Here is a 20,118-nt window from a genome sequence, read left to right as displayed (position 1 = left end):
TTCTAGCACATTAGAGTTTGAATGGTATGCAAGGTTTCTCTCCACCAATTAAATGGCTACATCTATGTTCAAAGCGCGAAATCTAAAACCAAACTTTAGCGTGTAGCACATTTAAAACTAATCGGAGAAAGTTCTTTTTCACTCAATGCACAATTAAACTCTGGAATTTGTTGCCAGGGGATGTGGTTAGTGCAGTTAGTGTAGCTGGGTTTAAAAAAAGGTTTGGATAAGTTCTTGGAGGAGAAGTCCATTAACTGCTATTAATCAAGTTGACTTACGGGCGGATTTTAAATGCCCTGCTCGCGTAAATCCGCCTGGATTTACGCGAGCAGGGCCCTCGCACGCCGGCGCACCTATTTTGCATAGGCCGCCGGCGCGCGCAGAGCCCCGGGACGCGCGTAAGTCCCGGGATTTTTTAAGGGGGCGTGTCGGGGGTGGGGCCGAATGACGCGGCATTTTGGGGGCAGGACTGGGGGCATGGCGCTGGCCCGGGGGCGTGGTCGAGGCCTCCAGACCAGCCCCCAGATTGGATAACGGCATGCCAGCAGTCCGCTGGCGCGCGTAGATTTACGTCTGCTTCTAGCAGGCGTAAATCGAGGGACAAAGGTAAGGGGGGGTTTAGATAGGGCCGGGGGGGGGGGGGGTAGGTAGGGGAAGGTGAGGGGAGGGCGAAAGAAAGTTCCCTCCGAGGCCGCTCCGATTTCGGAGCGGCCTCGGAGGGAACGGAGGCAGGCTGCGCGGCTCGGCGCGCGCAGGCTGCCAATAATCGGCAGCCTTGCGCGCCGATCCAGGATTTTATAAGATACATGCGGCTATGCGCGTATCTTATAAAATCCAGCGTACTTTTGTTTGCGCCTGCTGCGCGTACAAAAGTACGCGATCGCGCTCTTTTTTAAAATCTACCCCTTAGGGAATAGCCACTGCTATTAATTGCATCAGTAGCATGGGATCTTCTTAGTTTTTGGGTACTTGCTAGGTTCTTGTGGCCTGGATTGGCCACTGTAGGAAACAGGATGCTGGGCTTGATGGACCCTTGGTCTGACCCAGTATGGCAGGTTCTTATGTTCTTAGGGACATAGCCTTGAGTGGAGGCGAGGTCCATTTTCAAAGATTTTAGGTGCCCGTCTTTTGGAGTTAGGCTCCTAACTTTGGTCTTTTTGAAAATGTAGTAGGGCTGAGAGGAGCCTCTAACCCCGCCCCCGGACCGCCCTCTTTTAAGGCCCGGCACTTACATGTGTCCCAGGGTTTACGCTCGTGGCCGGGCCCGTTTGAAAATTGGCCTGGCGTGCATAAACCCCGGGATTTACACACGCCAGGGTTTTAAAATCCAGCCTATATTCCGTAAAAAACAGAACTAGAAACAGTTACACACATCTCTGATGGATGTTGAGTGTTGAAGTCAAAAGGCCTGTAAACAGAAAGGCATAATAAGGTAGCAAAGCTCATCCACTAGAAGCTGTGTAAACACCATTATCATCACTGTAGTAGGAAAGCACTGGGATCATGACCCTGAGATAACTGCAATCACCGGGGGGGCATTGCCATTCCAACAGATAAATAGTCTGATGCAAGCACAGCATGGCCGACAGAAGTGTTAGTACCAAGCAACTATTATGTGAATGGCATGGCGAGAGAGAAGATCCTTATGCATGAAATGATGCAATCAAAGACTCAGAAAATGTGGCTTAGTTTTACTGTATTGTGTGCTGATATGTTTAGTTTTTTATTGCTGTTTGTATTTTGTGTGTGTATTTTCTGTTACCCGCTGAGATTTGTGGATCAGCGGGACAGAAATTTTATAAATAAATAAATGATTTCTCTTTTCCCCAGCAGCTCTTTCCTCTTCCTCAATCAGAGACTGTACCAGTAGGGACTTTGGTCCATTATCTTACACTCATAATTTCCTTGGGGTTTTTTTTTTCTCATTTTTAATTCTGCTCTTGCTTTTGGCAAGGAGGAATGGACCATGCTACCCTTCTGAAACCAATACAAGTGTTCTCTTAAGCTCATCTCTATGTGTCATTTTGTTTTGTAGGGGGAGGGCAGGTTGGCCTAGAAGTTTCCTTCTGCTATTTTGAATTTTTAGCTCAACTGGAACCAACCTCTATTGAATACCTAGGCCCTTCATTTACAACTACCCAGACAAGGGGAGATTTCCCCCTATCTTTAAACGCCTTCCTGAACAACCCAGTGATCACAGAAACAGTCATTCGTGAGACTCCCGCCCTCGCAGGAGTTGGAAGTTGTGTGTCATAGCATCCCCAGTTGCAGCTTGACTGAAAAGCCATAGTTAACTCCCAGAATCAAAGCTGGGTTTCCCATATGGTAGTGAAGGCACTGCCCTAGATATCAGGCCAGCCTCTGTGCATGTATCGTCATTTATTTTTTTACCTTTATTTATTTATTTTTTTTAATCTTCAGGAACATTTTAAAAAATTCATTGCATTTTGATTATTTCTCTGTATCACTTTTTACCCATTTCTTTGTATCTATAATTTTGCACATCTACTATCTAATAATATTTTTTGTACTGATAAAAATAAGTTAACGCTGTAAATTAAGGTACAAATATTTTAAGTTTGTGCAATAAAAAGGCATCAGCTGCAATTAATTTGATGACCTTTAGTCATATATAGCATCTAATGAATCAATTCTCTTGATAACATTCTAGCTACTTACTATCTCAATGTATTTAAATTTGCTACTAAACAGGAATTCAAGCACAAATTTTGGAATCTAAGCCATTTTGATGTGGTACAGTGCATATATTAGTAATGGTTTTATACTCCCTATATAACATATGCCTTCTAAAACATTCTGTTTTATATAGTTGCTGTTATACCAATGAATACCATGTTCATAGTTAGCTTCTATGTCAATGTGGCTACAAGATCCAGCCATAAAATATTATTTCAGGGAAGGAAACGATAAAACTATGTTATCCTTATAGGTCCATTTCAGATAGGGCTGGGCCCATCCCCGGGCCAGTCTCCGTCCAGAATCCGCCCCTGATCACATAACACGAGAAGATTCTTCTGGGCTCATACACAGTCCACCCTCCTCACAGGGAGAGAAGAGAATGAGTAGACAATAGAAACTGCTCCTCTTTATCACAAGAGAGAGAGGGGTGGTCATGGTTAGGAAGAAGGGAAGAAAATCTCTTCAGACACAGGAAAGCACCGTGAACAGGCCTGAGTCAGTTCTGTTCCCTATCTGCCAAGAGCATGAACAGCTTTTCAGTGAGAGCAAGAGAAGGAATTCCTGGAACCCAGTTGTGATTCACAGTTGTTTATTTTTTGTGACCTTAAGCATTCCCTGTGATTCTCCAGATCATAATAATCCGATCCGCTTGGATCCCCACTCCAATTTTAAAATTCTCATGATGATCCTAGCTTCTTATCCCCATCGCCACCCATTTAAAAATATCTGAAAGGTTCCTTAAATACTAAGTATATCTTTTACAGTCTTTTGTATGGAAATTAATGCTATTGCATATCCCCATGTCAGCCTATTGTTTTGATATTGTCATGAAATCTGTAACTGAATACCTTCTCGAAATGATGACCCATCACATATACACCCCTGAAAAAGTGAAAACCAATCTCGTTACGGTATTTGAGGCCAACTGCTGAATGTATGTTTTGCTGTAATGCAACAATAATAAGAGGAGCCACAGTACGGACTATCAAAGTTTAAATAAACCCTTATGTTTTATACAAAAGTCTGTGATGCCCTCTGCTGATCAGTTGGTAGAATACTCTGCAAAGATAATAGCTTTCTCTAGAGATTATAAATGTAAGCAGGGTTAATTACTGGTGGCGAATTAATGAGTATAGGGACATGTGACCCAGTTTTATGAAGGGTGACTAGATTAGTTCTGGTTCTTTGACAACTCTGCTTCTGACGCATTGGAGATAGCTGTCATGCTAATTACAAACAGAAGAAGTAGGACTATGAGTCCCACAATGCACTGGAATCGAAGTTCAAAAAACCAGGACTGGTCAAACGTTTCCCTCCAGAAACTGGGTCATATCATATCACATCCTTCTATTTATTATCCTGTTTATTGCTTGCAATCCATTGTGATGATATTTTTTTAAGTCAGCTAGCAGGCTCTACCCCAGCAAGCAGATTGCATACCTGGAGAGGCACTGGACATGAACTGGGAGCTGGAGATGTAAGCCTGGCTTCAGTGGTAGATGGGGAGACAGGAACCAGAGTCAATGGAAGAACTTGAGCAGGAACAGGATCAAAGCCCAGACAGAGTTTCCATACAGAAGATGCCTAGGCATTTGTTGGTCCAGCAAAAAGATGTCTTCCTGGTGCTGCTTTTATGTTGGCCTCAATGTGGGGCACACCCAGTGCTGATCCAATGGAGAGCTTGCAGATGTGCATCTAGCTCTCTCTCAAGTATAAAGTATTCTATGACTCCCTAGAGTGTCAGCAGCCTCTGTAGCTCTAATGCAAACAAGGGCCATGGCTTTAAACCCTATTGCCTCCTGATATCTATGCACAAACTACAGTCTATTGATAAACTTAGATTACACAGAAATATAGAAACATAAAAATGACAGCAGAAAAGGACCAAATGGTCCATCCAGTCTGCTTGTAAGTTTATGGTAGTATCTGCTGTGCCATGTAGGTTACCCCATGCTTATCAGTTTCCCACACCGTAAAAGTCAGGGCCCTCGTTGGATGCAGTTTGTATCAAATTCCTCAAAACACCTTGCCGTTGAAGCAAAGAGCAATGTTTGAGTTGCATCAAAGTATCAGGCTTATTGGTTTAGGCTAGTAACCACCGCATCAGCAAGTTACCTCCATACTTATTTGTTTCCCCAGACCTAAAAACTCGGGGCTCTCGGTTGCTCTACAAATCCAATTCTCTTTTTTCCCACTGCCATAGAAGCAGAGAGCAATGTTTGAGTTGCATCAGAGTATAAGGCTTATTGGTTTAGATAGTAACCACCATATCAGCAAGTTACCCCCATGCATCAATGAAAACAATGCGTTCAACAATAATGGGGTAGATATTAATAGCCTATATGGCTAAGTAACTTAGCCGGAAAACACTTATCTAGCTAAGTTACAAGTTTATTTAGCAGCATGACAATGACACTGAATATCCATGTAGAAGTTTCTACTTAGCTGGATAATTTGTATCCATCTAAGTTTAGACCTGCTATTGAGCAAGTCCAACTTAGATGGAAAACGTATCCGCCTAAGTCTTAATATTGCTACTTAGCAGGATAAGTTATCAGGTTCAGTTGCACCGCCCCAATCTACACACTGCCTGCCCCCAAGTTAGCCAGTGAACTTAAAATAATCAATTCAAACTGCTCAAACTGGCGAATCTGCATAAAAATTAGAGCAATTTGTTCAATTCACTGGGTCCAGAGTGAGCCGGTACAATGCATGTCAGCAGATTTTTGAATCTTCATGGAATTTGGTTGCATTTTCTCCAGATTCACTGGGGACATTTTCAATGATTTTTCCCCTGTCATTCTGGGGAAAATCCAAACATTATATTGAACCAGCTCGAAACCAGGCATTTCTCTCTGCAGTCCTCATTCTTTCATTTCAAATAAGCAACTGCGCTATCACAATGCTTCCAGACAAATTTGAAAGCTGGCTTAGATTCTCTCTTTGGCCTCTTCATCTACCTTTACTTGATACTGTTTTTAGTAACATTAAGATTCCAATATTTAGTAGGCCATTTAGTGGACAAGTTATCTGGCTAAAGTTAGCCAGATAACTTGTCCCATATATTCAGTGGGATAGATGTCCCGCTGAATATACTGAGGTCAATTTTCAAAAGTCATTTAGATGGATAACTGACAAGTAATCCATCTAATAGGAAAGTCTTTGCCATATTCAGCCCCTTATTTGGCTAGATTTTAGCCAGATAAAAAAAGAGACTTTTAGAGGAGCAGTTGAGTTATCGCACTAAATCAGTCAATTTTTTATTCTAACCGGCTAACCCCTAGATTCATCAAATTGCGATGCATCTTCACAGGAGGCATCCCACTATCATGGGAGGGGGAGGAGTCACCACGACAGTGGGACCCTGCCCCTGAAAACTCAACACGGCTCCATGGCCAAACACCACAACACAAAAGACTGTGGCAAACGGGCCTTTAATGCTGCGTTGGCAGCCCCAATCTCATGGACCACCAATGTCTTAAATGGCCACTGGCTGCTCAAAAATTACCCATGGCCAGACAGGAAGATTGAGCGGGGGTCATTGCTGACCCCCATTTCAATCCAGGCTGCTAATTGAGGAGGCCCCAAGACTCCAAAAATACAAATAAAGTTAAAAGTATACACATGGGGGCAGTGGTCCCCCACCCTGATACACAATCCCCCTCCTCCCTGGGCCCCTGATAGCATCACCAAACTCCCCCTCCCCCTGACAGCCTCACCGTGCCTCCCTCCTCCTGACCCTCCCGAGCCTCATTAATGTCCCTCCTCACCCTCCCCCTGACAGCATTCTCACCAACATCCCCTCCTCCCAACCCCCCCCAATAGTAGTTGCACCAACATCACCCTCACCCCCGAGAGCATATCCTCCCTCCTCTCAGCCCCCTTCCAGAGACCCCTTATCTTTTCCACAGTCCCACGGCAGGTAAGGATGCACCCTCGTGGTCTGAGTGCGATCTTTGGACCTTACTCATCACATGGCTGGGTAAAGTGAGGTTGACGCCATTTTGGAAAATGGCACAGACTGGGATGGATGCAAGGGTGAACCCATCGCTGTTGCGGGATTGTAGAGAAGATAAAACTCTCTCTGGAGGGGAGCGATGGGATGGGGGAGGGGGGCTATGGTGAGGATGCTATCTGGGGGTCAGAGAATGGGGGAATGTGTTTCGGGGGTGGGGGGCCACCGCTGTCACATGAATACTTTTAATTTTATTTGTATTTTTGGGGAGTCAGGGCTGCCTCAACTGGTGACCCCAGTTGAAACGGGGTCAGCAATGACCCCCAATCAACCTTCCTGTTTGGCTGTGTTTTTTCTCTGCCAGTTTAAATGTGTGACCACCTTCTCGGTCGGCCACAATAAAATATTAGCATAGAATTGTGTAGTAATGACCTTCTTTGCATGCATTTGCATTATTCATGTTTGCAAATTGCATGCAAAGAAGGCCATTGTAATAGGGGAGGGTATCTTGGCAGGGACATGCAAACTATCACATATAATGTGAGTTAAAGCCTTTTATCGCATGTTGAGGCCCTAACGCATTTTGATAAATTACCCCACAAGTTAGCTGGATAACTCTAGATCTGCTTCGGAGAAGATCTAAAATTATCTGGCCTTGGGAGGCTGGATAACTTTCTGCTTAACCAGATATCTTCAAAAATATCCTGTGAAGTAACACTGTCAAAGTGTAAAAAAAAAAAAAAAAAAGTAAAGGGATCTGTGGTCTGATTCTCACCCTCCACTCCTCCAAAAGTAATATATGGCACTATTGGGCCTTGCACCACCACTGCCGAACCCCCCCCCCCCCCCCCCCCCTAATAAAAAATAAAAAGCAAAAGGTATGGTGAGTCGCCAGTTGGGTCTGCTCCCACCACCCTTTCCCGATTGCTCTATAGATATAATTGGGCTGCCCCATGACCCTATCACCCACCCATCGGGTACACCCCCACCCACCCTCAATGCCGAAAAAAAAAATCCTGCCAGCAGCAAGGTAAAAAGGTACCCACTCCCAGCGCCCAGTGAAAAGTACTCGCAGACTTTGTCCCAATAAAGACAATTTTAAAATTTTCCCCAAAGTGTAGGAAAAGTATTAGAGATTGAGATAGTAAAAAAAAAAGGCTGGGCAGATAAAACCCTAATGTTTCTCTCCCTTTGGTCCGTTAATTGGATTTCTAGAGCAATGCTGCCATCCCATGGGCAAAATGTTTGAAGCAAGGAAGTCCTCATCAACACATGAAATCAGGAAGCAAGAATCATTCGGTGTTGCACAGTACCTAAAGGTCTCTAGCAAACGCAGTTTATTGATATGCTGTGTCAGCAGATGCCTACAGATATACCATGCAAATGCACATACACTTGCTCATATCTCTATGCACCTGTCTTGTTGGGGGAGTTTTATTTATATTTTCTGTTGTAGAATAAAAATGGCTCAGTAAGCATGATCAAAAAGCATTGAACAAGCAGTAGTTAAAATGTCATTTTATTTTTACAGCCTGCTTGTACAACAGCATAAATATCAAAACAAGCTGTCGTCTTATTTTTGTGCACAAAGTTGGTAATTCTTGTGGAAAAAAAATCTGTCATTTAAACCTGTGAATATTAATAGTATGAGACAGGTCTAAAAGGAAAAACTGAGGGTTTGAAGACTCATGATTCTGGAGGATTCACTAGCCAGAAACATTTTACTCCAGAATTACTGTGAGGCTAATATTCAGAAAAGCAAGGAATGGATAAGTTATCTGGCTAAAGTTAACCAAATTAGTTATCAGGAATATTGAGGAGGATAAATATCCTGCTGAATGTACATGAATAAAGTTATCTGGGTAATGCTTCCCGAATAAATTCCAAACTTAAATGGCTAAGTTTGAATATGGCTGGTTGGGTTTAGAGTTAGCCAGCTATGTGGTCCCAGATGACACAGCGAGTTAAATACCAATCCCCCCCCCCCCAAAAAAAAAAAAAACAGTTAGCAGTCTACAGGTCCAGTCCCTCACCCCCACCCCTCTAAATGTGTTAAACTAATGTCGGGCATTGTGGCTCCATCTCCGTTCCCTCACAAGGCCCCCAAAACATAGCATCCAACTTATCATGATCCTCAGCTGATATCCAGGTCCATGCCTGAATCATCCTGTGTTACTGGGAATTCCAGCTCCATCTACTCCAGCCCCTCCCACTTCACATTTCTATAAGTTACTGAATATGACAGAGCATTTTAAATAATATAAATTATCCAAAAGGGGTCCTAATCCTTTTGTATTCACAGGATTCCATTTTGTTAGTGGTTTATTAGATTATTTTTCTTATGTTGTTTCATTTCTAGAATGAAACCAACTAAGAAATAGTGCAAACTATAGACAAATAGTGTGCACTATTCGCAAACAGTGCACACTTAAATGTTTCAGCGCGTACCATTTACATAGGGAGGATAACTTTCAAACCAGCTCATGTTACTGGATTTTTTTAACGTAAGTGGACACATGGAGATTTATCCTAGGATTTTATAAATATGCAGCAGGTTGCTGCACAGTTTATAAAATACAGCGTAGTTCTGCTCTGTAAGAACGTGCATATTTTTCAGTACACACGAATATTTGCAATGCATTGAAAACACTTACTTTAGCTATTTGATAAACATATATACCCATATGTTTTATTCACTTTGAAAAACCCTGATTTACAAGCAGAGGCTTATACAATCTGAGGTACTGACATGCAGACATAAGGGACAAAGCATAGGACTGCTTCTACGGCAGAGTCCATAAGCAAATAATGTCAAGCTGTACGGTCTGAATTTTCAAGAAGGCTCATAACCCAGAAAAAATTTTTCTAGAAGTAAATTTTTGTTATGGGTTATTATAAGGCTTGGGGATAAGAGCCTAGAGCAATAGTTACTATCCTTAATAGAAACATAGGGGTAACCTGCATGGCATGGCAGTTATTATCCTTAACAAAAAAATGAAGAGTAACATACTTAGAGAAGCAGTTACTACCCTTAACAGAAACATGGGGGTAATCTGCTTGGAGTGGCAGTTACTAACCTTGACAAAAACATGGGGATAACCTACAGGGAGTGGCACTAACTACCCTTAACAGAAACATTGCGGTAACCTACAGGGAGTGGTAGTTACTATCATAAGAAGCCTGCTAAGCAGACTGGATGGAGCTTTTGGTCCTTTTCTGCTGTCATTACTATGTTAAAAGATATACCCATGAAATTACTAGTTTGCCAATACCCCCACCAGATCAGCCAGTTCATCTCCAGTTCACCTAGACCCTCTAGTACTTCACCAAGAACTCCCCCAAGTCACTCTTACCTTCCATCCAAAAATAGCAGACAAGTCCATTTTCACTTGCCCAAATCAATACAGTGTAAAAATATGCAAATAAGTTGACTAATGCAGTTGCATAATTCTCTTATAAAATAGCATCTTCCAAGTGTACGCCTTGACCCCACCCTGGAACATCCCTAGACCACTCCTTTTTTTGCTCCACTAAATGTTTGTACAAAACCAAAAATACATATGCACTGTGATGCTTACAAAATAGCATATACACGAATACAGGCTACTGATGCGCGTATATGCTAATTTTTTACATGTAACCCCTTTGAAAATTTACACTACTGAAAAAAAAATGAAATGAAATAAAAATCATAAGGAAATGGATTTGCTGTCAAGGGACCTGAGAAGGCAGAAGCAATGAATCTGGTTTAGGAGTGGTCTCTGCTGGTGGTATTTCCTTGACTCATGGGTCGCAAGTGGAAGGTCCATCACAGTGTGCTTTCATTGGCTTCTTCTCCTGCAGTTTTGGGGCTGATGGACTCATTTGCTTCTCACCCAACCATCATGGCATCGACTCCAGTGCAGATGCAGAAGGAGGCTCGATGGCAACCTGGGTCCCATTCAGTTTGAGGTTGGAGCAGCAGTCGTCCAGTCCGGTCCGGCCCGGCCCCGTTGTGCCATGCATTCCTGATGTCAGTGCAGTTGCAGAGGTGGCATGGATGGATGAGGTGAGCAGCTCTACGGTGCTTTGGAACCTAGAGGGAATAGTGAATTTACCGGTGCTGCAGCTCTATTTGGAGAATGGTGGATAAGTTCAGGCTATGGGAGAAGAGAAAGTTTTGAAATGAAGCCAAGGACTCAAGTTGCTTCTGTAGAGAATCTGACTGCTAGTTCTGAAGAGGAAGGGAGGCCGATGGCTAAGAATGTGATTCTGCGCTGACTCAGCCTGTGATCGTGGGAACGTTTATTTGCCACACAGCACACAATTTCTTTCCAAACTCAAGGACTGTCACCTAAAATCTTGGAGACAGTTAATTATTAGGGATGTAAGGAAGAAGTAATTATTATTAAAAAGCAATTGGATATAGTGGAGGTGAAGTCAGGAGAGCCAGGTTAGGAAGGAGGCATTTATTAAAAATTCTCTATTGATAGATAATAAATTGGAAATGTTTGAAAATACTGTATGACAATGTAGTTACGTTGTTTGAATTTTCCAATAATTTTTTGCACTTCAGCATTGGTTAAGTAATTTGGGCTTCTCTCAAAGATCCTGTACTCATATTCTTATTCTGCCTTACAAGGTCCACTCACTCTTACCTCTTCCGTTCACCCAATTCCATTAATTTTTTTTAGTTCCCCTATCCCTTCCTGTACTATTTGATTACTTCCTGTACCATTTGATTACTTCCTGGGACGGGTTGACTGATTGCTTCTTGCATTACTTGACTGCATGTAATCTGTCTTGTGCCTTACATAGGAAAAAGGCATAATATCAAATGAATATAAATAAATAAACCCCTTGGGTTGTTGGACTTTTGCTGTTCATTTCTGAAAAATGTAATTTATGAAATAAAAAAAGGCTTTGTTTTCAGATGAAGAAAACAGCAGATGGCAGTATGGATACACAGCTGCCTGCAGAACACAATAATAGATTCCAGTAAATTAAACCAAGAATCTTTCTAGACAACATTCGAAGGGATTTTATTCAATTAATAGTTTTCTACAAGCACAAAATGGAAAAATTCCTTTATGAATAAAGCCTATAGTCCAAGTTTTCCCTAGTAGATAAGAGAGGAGGCAGATTTGCAATTGATGGGGTGGGAATGATTTTGTAGGCAGTCTGTCTTGGGTTTTGAAAGCGTGATCTGTTTATGTCGTATTCAATTTCTAGGTACATAAATATTCTAGAAATAAAACTTGCTTCCTGCAAAAAACATACTGAAGATTCAGGTATTTTATTGATGTATTTAGGAATATTACAGTCTATGGGTATGCAGGCCAAAATATTTCATATTGTGTCATTTTGAGTCATTTAGGTTTATTTTTCCCAATTTTTAAAATTTATTTAGGTTTCAAGAATAGTGTGCGCTATTTCCAAATACTGCACACTGACAGGGTAATTTTAAAAGCAAAGCGTGTGCGCCCATAAACACACGTATCGGCGCACGAGCGGAAATGCGCTGCAATTTTAAATCATACGCGCATATCATTTTTTAAAAATCCCCTCCAGGGCGTGTGCGCGCGCGTGGATCTTAAGAGGCAGCGCGAGTAAAGGTCCCGTGCGTATTTCCACTAGGGCTTTAGCAGCTTTTACACGCGCACGCAGGCAGATTTTAAAACATGCTCACGCCAGGGTAAATCCACCAGTTTGCCCAGTTCATATCAAGGTCTTCAATCTTCAGTACCTCTCTGGTTCGTCATCCTGCAAGCCTCCCGCTTGAACCCGAACCCTCACATTATGCTAAAAGCCCTAAAACTTGATATCTCCAGACTCACTCTTCATCAGGACCAGCAATAAGGTTGCACAGATACCGCGCCAACGTGTGCCATGGACACCTTTTTTTAAAATGCAGATTTACGCACGAAAGTCTTGGCCCCGCCATGCATTGCCTATGCCCCATCCCTTTTCCATCCTTGACCACGCCTTGCCAGTACACCTCAAGGCCACTGTGGCCCTGGCTTTTTTTTTTTTTGCCACTGGCACTTTCCAGACACCCCCCCCCCTCCTAGGGATCACAGCTGGAATAAGCTAGCAGCCACCATATGTATACATCCATATCTGGTTGCATTTCTCAGAAAAACATATATATATATCTTTCCCTTGGAGCAGATAACAACAAAAGCAAATTATGACTGAATTCTACAAAATTGCACAGTTTCTCTCAGTTTTGGGGGCTACTGATTACACTCACATCCCTATAAGGCAACCTGCAGTGATGGTATCAAGCCTTGGGCTGGGCTGGGCCTCAGTATCAGCCATAAGGTTTAGTGATGGGGCTAGGTCGGGCTCCGGCACCAGGCCTAGGCCTCCTCAAAGGGACCAGGCCTAGGGTATGACCTGGGACCAGGTCCAGGCATTGGTGCCAGGACCAGATCTTGTGACAGGGTCCCTCCCAGCACCTTGATCAGGCCTTTGGCTGGCCTTGGAGATGACACCAGGCCTCTGTTTCAGGCTTAAGCCTTAACAGGCCTAGGCCTCCAGATCGTGGCCGGTGCTGGACATAGTCTATGCCTCAGCAGGCCGAGGTGCTTTTTTAAATGCTAAGTACAATAATTTTCAAAACTTTGGGGGTATTTTTTGATTTTTTTCCATTTGGAATGAACTTAAAATAGCCTCATTCAACTGAAGAAGAAATAAGATATCAGGATGCCTGGTCCTAGGCTTCGAAACTGGGACAATGATTCGGGCCAGGATCAGGCATCGGGCCTAGGTCTCTGTAATGGATTTACACCTGGTCTTGGCAATAGTACCTGGCATCAGACCTAGGCCTAGCTCTCATTGCTGGGACCAAGCATTGCACTGGGCCTAAGCCTCAGCAATGGGACCAGGGTTTGGGCATGACCTAGGTGCTGGGCCTAGGCCTTCTTGACAGGACAAGTCTCAGGCCAGGTCCTAGGGCTGAGCCTAGGACTCTGAACTGAAGCCAGGCCTCAGTGCCAGGCATCAGTTCAGATCAAGCCTCAGCTCCTGGACCAGACCGAATACAAAAATTTGGGAGTATTTTTGTAAGAGGTTATTTTAGGTTCATTCCATTCAGAGTGAAGCTAAAATGGTCTCAATCATCACATTTTACTCATTCATTTTAAATGAATACACATCCCTAATAGCTGACCTGGGAGAGAAGTAAAAGTAGCGCCTCATGACATGGCAGTCCATGATCATGGGGCCTGCTGTGTCCACCTTTCCACTGGAGGATGACTTCTGGAAGAATAAAGCTTTATATGCAAGAGGGATACTTCCAGTTGTTGGATGAAAAAGGAGATTGTTGGCTGGCAGGGCAATAGTGAAGTCTGTGATGGAAGCTGAAAATAAACAGACTATATTGACATCACCCTGATAAGAAAATTATTCCTTACCTGCTAATTTTCGTTCCTGTAGTACATAGGATCAGTCCAGACCGTGGGTTATGTCCCCCGTCCAGCAGATGGAGTCAGAGCAAACTTCCGAGGGTGCTGACATATAAGCAGGTGCACCCTCTAGGGATCCTCAGTATCGAGAATATCAAAGCCCAGAGAAAACAACACTAGACAGAAAAGTAGGATGGATCAAGCACCAATCAAATTGTAACCACAGAACATCTAACCAATGCAACTTGCAAGGAGAACTGTGAAGAACAACAACAAAACCTCAGAATGTAGGAGTTGGAGGGACAGGAGATAGAACGTACACGAGCAGGCGTCTGACCATTACTTAAGAAACCCGGGTGGGCGTCTGGACTGATCCTATGTACTACAGGAACGAAAATTAGCAGGTAAGGAATAATTTTCTTTTCCCTGTACGTACTAGGATCAGTCCAGACCGTGGGATGTACCAAAGCTTCCCTAAACCGGGTGGGTCCCTGAAGACCCTGCTCGAAGAACCCTGTCCCCAAAGGAACCCGAATCACCTACCGGCAGTTGCAACCGGTAATGCTTCGAGAAGGTATGCAGCGACTTCCATGTCGCCGCGCGACAGATTTCCTGAATGGGAACATGTTGAGACTCAGCCCGGGACGTGGCCAGGGCACGCAACGAATGAGCCCGGACTACCTCCGGGGGCGCCTTCCCGGCGCCGATGTAGGCTGAGGAAACCGCTTCCTTGAGCCAACGAGCGATAGTCGTCTTAGACGCCTGCTGGCCTTTCTTATTACCGGACCAAAGCACAAAGAGATGGTCGGAAGCCCGGAACTCATTGGTCACCTCCAAGTAGTGCAGCAGAGAGCGCTTCACGTCGAGACGCCGGAGGGCCTGAGGCGCATCCGACGGGAAGGCCGGCAATTCCACCCACTGGTTCAAATGGAAGGACGACACCACTTTAGGTAAGAATGAAGGCACCGTACGTATAGAGACACCCGAATCCATGAAGCGGAGAAACGGTTCCCGGCACGAGAGTGCCTGAAGCTCGGAGATGCGTCTCGCCGAGGCAATGGCGACCAGGAACACCGTCTTAAGTGTGACGTCTTTGAGGGAGGCCTGCCGTAGTGGTTCGTAGGGAGCCTGTCCAAGGAGACGGAGAACCAGGTTGAGATTCCAGGAGGGATAGGGATGACGCACCGGCGGCCGCAGGTGCTTGACTCCCTTGAGGAAGCGCGAGACGTCCGGATGAGACGAAAGGTCTGGATGTCCCGTGGTACGAGCCAGGGAGGCTAGAGCCGAGACTTGCACACGCAGGGAGTTGTAGGCGAGACCCTTCTCCAGGCCCTCCTGGAGGAAGGCCAGGACCTGACGGAGCGAAGGCGCCGTCGCGGAGGCCCCATGTCCAGCACACCAGACCTCAAATACCTTCCAGACCCGTACATAGGCGACTGAAGTGGATGTCTTACGTGCCTTGAGAAGAGTGTCTACCACGGCTACTGCGTATCCCTTGCGCAGGAGACTCTGCCTTTCAAAAGCCAAGCCGCGAGACAAAAGTGTTCCGCCTGGTCCGAAAATACCGGACCCTGATGGAGTAGCCGCGGAAGGTGTGACAATCGCAGAGGTCCGTCCACCACCAGGTTGAGTAGGTCCGCAAACCACGGGCGCCGCGGCCATTCTGGCGCCACCAGAATGACCTGCCCTGGATGATCTTCTATCCTTCGCACCACCTTGCCCACCAGGGGCCACGGCGGGAAGACGTACAGCCGAACATGAGGTGGCCAGGGTAGCACCAGGGCGTCCACTCCTTCCGCCCCGTGATCTCTCCTCCGACTGTAGAACCGCGGAGCCTTTGCGTTGCCCGACGTTGCCATGAGGTCCATGGCAGGAGTTCCCCAGCGCCGCGTGATGAGCGACATTGCCTCGTCGGAGAGAACCCATTCCCCCGGGTCCAAAGTCTGCCGACTCAGGTAGTCCGCCTGAATATTGTCCACGCCTGCGATGTGGGAGGCCGCCAGGCGGTCGAGGAACCGCTCTGCCCAGGCCATGAGGCGGGCCGCTTCGAGGGCCACCCCCGGGCTCTTGGTGCCTCCCTGTCGGTTGATGTAGGCTACCGTGGTCGCATTGTCCGAGAGAATCCGGACCGCACGCTGCCGGATGAGAGGCAGGAATTGGATGAGCGCCAATCGGACTGCTCTGGTCTCCAGGCGGTTGATCGACCAGGACGCCTGTTCCTGTGTCCACTGCCCCTGAGCTGAGCTTCTGAGACACACTGCCCCCCAGCCGGTCAAACTGGCATCGGTTGTGACCACAATCCAATCCGGCGACTCCAGGGGACAGCCCTGCGCCAGGTTCCTGGGATCTAGCCACCAACGAAGGCTGAGTCTGGCAGCCGGCGGAAGAGGTAGTATCGCCTGATAGTCCTGCGAGACCGGTTTCCACCGCGAGAGTAGCGCCATCTGTAGGGGCCTCAGGTGTGCAAAGGCCCAAGGTACCAGGTTGATTGCGAAGGCCATCGAACCCAGGATCTGCAGGTAATCCCTCGCTATTGGGACCTGGAGAGCGGCAAAATGGAGGATTTGCTCCCTCAGCGACTGGGCCTTGTCCGGCCGCAAGAAGACTTTGCCTTGAGCTGTGTCGAAGCGTGCTCCGAGAAAGTCCAGCTGCCGAGACGGAAGGAGACTGCTCTTGCCGAAGTTGACTACCCAGCCGAGAGACTGCAGAAATTCGACCACCCGGTCGACCGCCTGTCGCCCCTGCGAAAGGGACTTCGCTCGGATGAGCCAATCGTCCAGGTAAGGATGTACTAGAATGCCCTCCCGTCGGAGCGCAGCCGCCACCACCACCATGATCTTGGTGAACGTCCTGGGTGCCGTTGCCAACCCGAAGGGGAGGGCCTGGAACTGGAAGTGCTGTCCCAGTATCTTGAAGCGGAGGAGCCTGTGATGGGCCGGATATATCGGAATGTGTAAGTAGGCTTCCGTCAGATCCAGGGAAGCTAGGAACTCCCCCGGATGAACGGCCGCTATGACCGAGCGGAGGGTTTCCATGCGAAACCGGGGTATCCAGAGGACCTTGTTGATTTCCTTGAGATCTAAAATGGGACGGAAGGATCCATCCTTCTTGGGCACCACGAAGTAGATGGAATAATGACCCGAGCCCACCTCTCCGGAGGGGACGGGTGAGATGGCCCCCAGGGCTAGGAGCCGGTCCAGCGTGCTTTGTACTCCTAGACGTTTGTGACTTGACCCGCAGGGCGAGAAGACGAATCTGTCTTTGGGGCGATGCCGCAAATCCAACGCGTAACCGTGCCTTAGAATATCCAGGACCCATTGATCCGTGGTGATGTTGGCCCACTCCTCGTAAAACCAGGCTAGTCGTCCACCGATCTTCGGGAGGGGGGAGTGGGCCGGCCTGACATCATTGGTTGGGCTTGCCGGAAGCTCCCTGCGCCGAGGAATCCCTTGGTGGTCTGCGGCCACGAAAGGACCGGGTCCAAGACTGAGACCTGTTCGAGGGGTTTCTCGGACCCTGGGGCTTGGAGCTCCGAAATCGCCGTTGAGAGCGGGACCGATTCCTGGAGAAGGAATTGGACGGACGATATGACCTCTGGCGGTCCTCGGGTAACCTATGTACGGAGTTTTCCCCCAGGGATTTAATGATCTGGTCAAGATCCTCGCCGAAAAGGAACCTACCCTTAAAGGGTAGAGAACCTAGGCTGGACTTGGACGAGGCGTCCGCCGCCCAATTCCGAAGCCACAGCAGTCGCCTGGCGGAAACCGCCGAAACCATGGTCCTCGCCAGGACCCGCAGCAAGTCGTGGAGAGCATCGGCCCCGTAGGCAATGACGGCTTCCAGCCTGTCCGCTTGCGCCGCTTCCTCAGGTGGCAATTGCTGTGAAGTAAGGAGCTGCTGCACCCACCGTAGCCCCGCACGCTGGGTGAGTGAACCACAAATAGCTGCGCGGACCCCCAGCGCAGAGACCTCGAAGATCTTCTTGAGGCAGACTTCCAACTTCCTGTCTTGGACATCGCGGAGGGCCGTTCCCCCTGTAACGGGAATCGTGGTCCTCTTGGTGACGGCAGAGACTGCCGAGTCGACCTTGGGTACTTTAAGCAGGTCCAAGAAGTCTCCGGGAAGAGGGTAGAGCTTGTCCATGGCTCTGCCCACTCTGAGCGACGCCTCCGGCGTGTCCCATTCCCGTACCAAAAGGTGTAGGAAAGACTCATGAATCGGGAACGTTCGCGCCCGGGGACGTAGGCCCGCCAGGACAGGGTCCCCTTTGGAGCTTGCTGAGGCTACGGAGGGAGCCGGAGGCCCAGGCGGTTCGACGGGCGGGTCGAGATCCAATTCCTGGAGGACGTGTGGGATGAGGTCAGACAGCTCCTCCTTTCGGAAGATCCGGAGCACCCGTGGGTCGTCACACTCCAGGTGCGCTGCCAGGACCGAATCCTCATCAGCCGTCGAAGCCGGGTCACTTCCAGGGTCCTGCGGTGGGGTCGCTCCGCTGGGTGGAAGAGCCAGGAGCGTCTTCTGGCCGGCCCCCGAGGGCGCTGGATTGGCCCCCCCCACCCCCACCAGCCGGGGCATCTTCGCGGGCGTGGGGTTCGCTTGGCCACCGCCGGGCGACCCCCCCACCGGCTGCAGACTCTGGCGGTACGCCTGGTGCATTAGAAGAACAAAATCCGCCGTAAACCCCCCTGCCGGTGGGGGGACGGCGAGGGCAAGGTCCGTGGAGGGGCCCAAAGCGATGGGGGGAGAGGATGGGGCTCGAATCGGCCTCAAGCGCGGCGAAAATCCATGCTGTGACTCCTCAGCTTCCGAGTCAGCAGCGCTCTCTAGCTCCAAGATGGCCGCCGCTCCCGCCAAAGGAGGGGGCGGGGCCCTTCCCTTCAAGCCGCGGCGCTCCGAGCCTGACGGCGAAAAAGGCGGGGAAGACGGCCCGGACTCCCCCCCGGGGAGAGCGACGCCGGAGGAGACATCCCGCGATCCGCCCTGCCCCGGGTCGGCGCCCGGAGCCCCCTGAAAGCGCTGCATGGCGTCCGGTCGGGAGGGAGAACCCCTTCAGGGACTGCCCCTGGGGCCGGATCCGGGGAAACCGCGCCGCGGGAGGAGCGGGCTCGTCCGCCCAGGCTCAACTCCGCGAACCCTCCCCTCAGGAGCAGCAGGGGAATGGGACTTCCCTGCTGCCGCGGCCCCGGGGAATGAAACTTCGCAGGGCCGAGGGGGAGGGGTTCGAATCGCGGCGCTCCGAACAGGGGAGAGACTGGCTCCACCAGCGTGCCCCTGAGCCGTCCGACGGCGAAGCTGTGAAGAAAAAATTAACAGCAACACAAAAACTTACCGCCGGAGAGAGGAGGAAACAACAGAAGAACAGAAGACAGACAAATGAGAAAGCAGTCCCGCTGGCAAGCTAACCAGGGCTGCGAGACCCGGGCAGGGGCTCAGAGAGACTCCCTGAGAAGAGAAAATTTTTTTTTTTTTTTTTTTTTTAAACTCTATTTAATAATTTAGAACCCAGGCCTGCTTGATCCTGTCCTGAAAAGAAAAAGATAGAAATAGTGGGGCAGAAGCCACCAACTGGGGAAGCAAAGGTTCCCCCACTCGCATCTGCTGGAGTCAGAGAGATACTGAGGATCCCTAGAGGGTGCACCTGCTTATATGTCAGCACCCTCGGAAGTTTGCTCTGACTCCATCTGCTGGACGGGGGACATAACCCACGGTCTGGACTGATCCTAGTACGTACAGGGAAAGGCATTTAGGGAACTTACCTGCTGCCTGGCACGCAGCTCCTGCACCTTCGTCTTGAGGTCCTCAATTGATTCAGATGAGAATAAAAGTTTAATGTTACAGGTTCTGCGACATCCTCAATAGCATGTTTCCATTCACTTCAGCTAACCCATGACCTACTGTTACAGTGGCTCTTCAGTGTCCCTTCTGACATGAATATATGCTGTTAGGTTTATGCACCTTTCTCCCCCCCCCCCCCAAAGAAATCTTGGCAAGCATATGACACATTAATGCTAAGAACTGTACCCTTGACTGCCCTTTGCCCAGGAGGACCACTATTCTTGGCCCTGCATCGGTGCA

This window comes from Rhinatrema bivittatum, chromosome 18, assembly GCF_901001135.1.
Source record: "Rhinatrema bivittatum chromosome 18, aRhiBiv1.1, whole genome shotgun sequence".
Lineage (NCBI taxonomy): Eukaryota > Metazoa > Chordata > Amphibia > Gymnophiona > Rhinatrematidae > Rhinatrema > Rhinatrema bivittatum.
Note: the sequence above shows the minus strand (reverse complement) of the source record.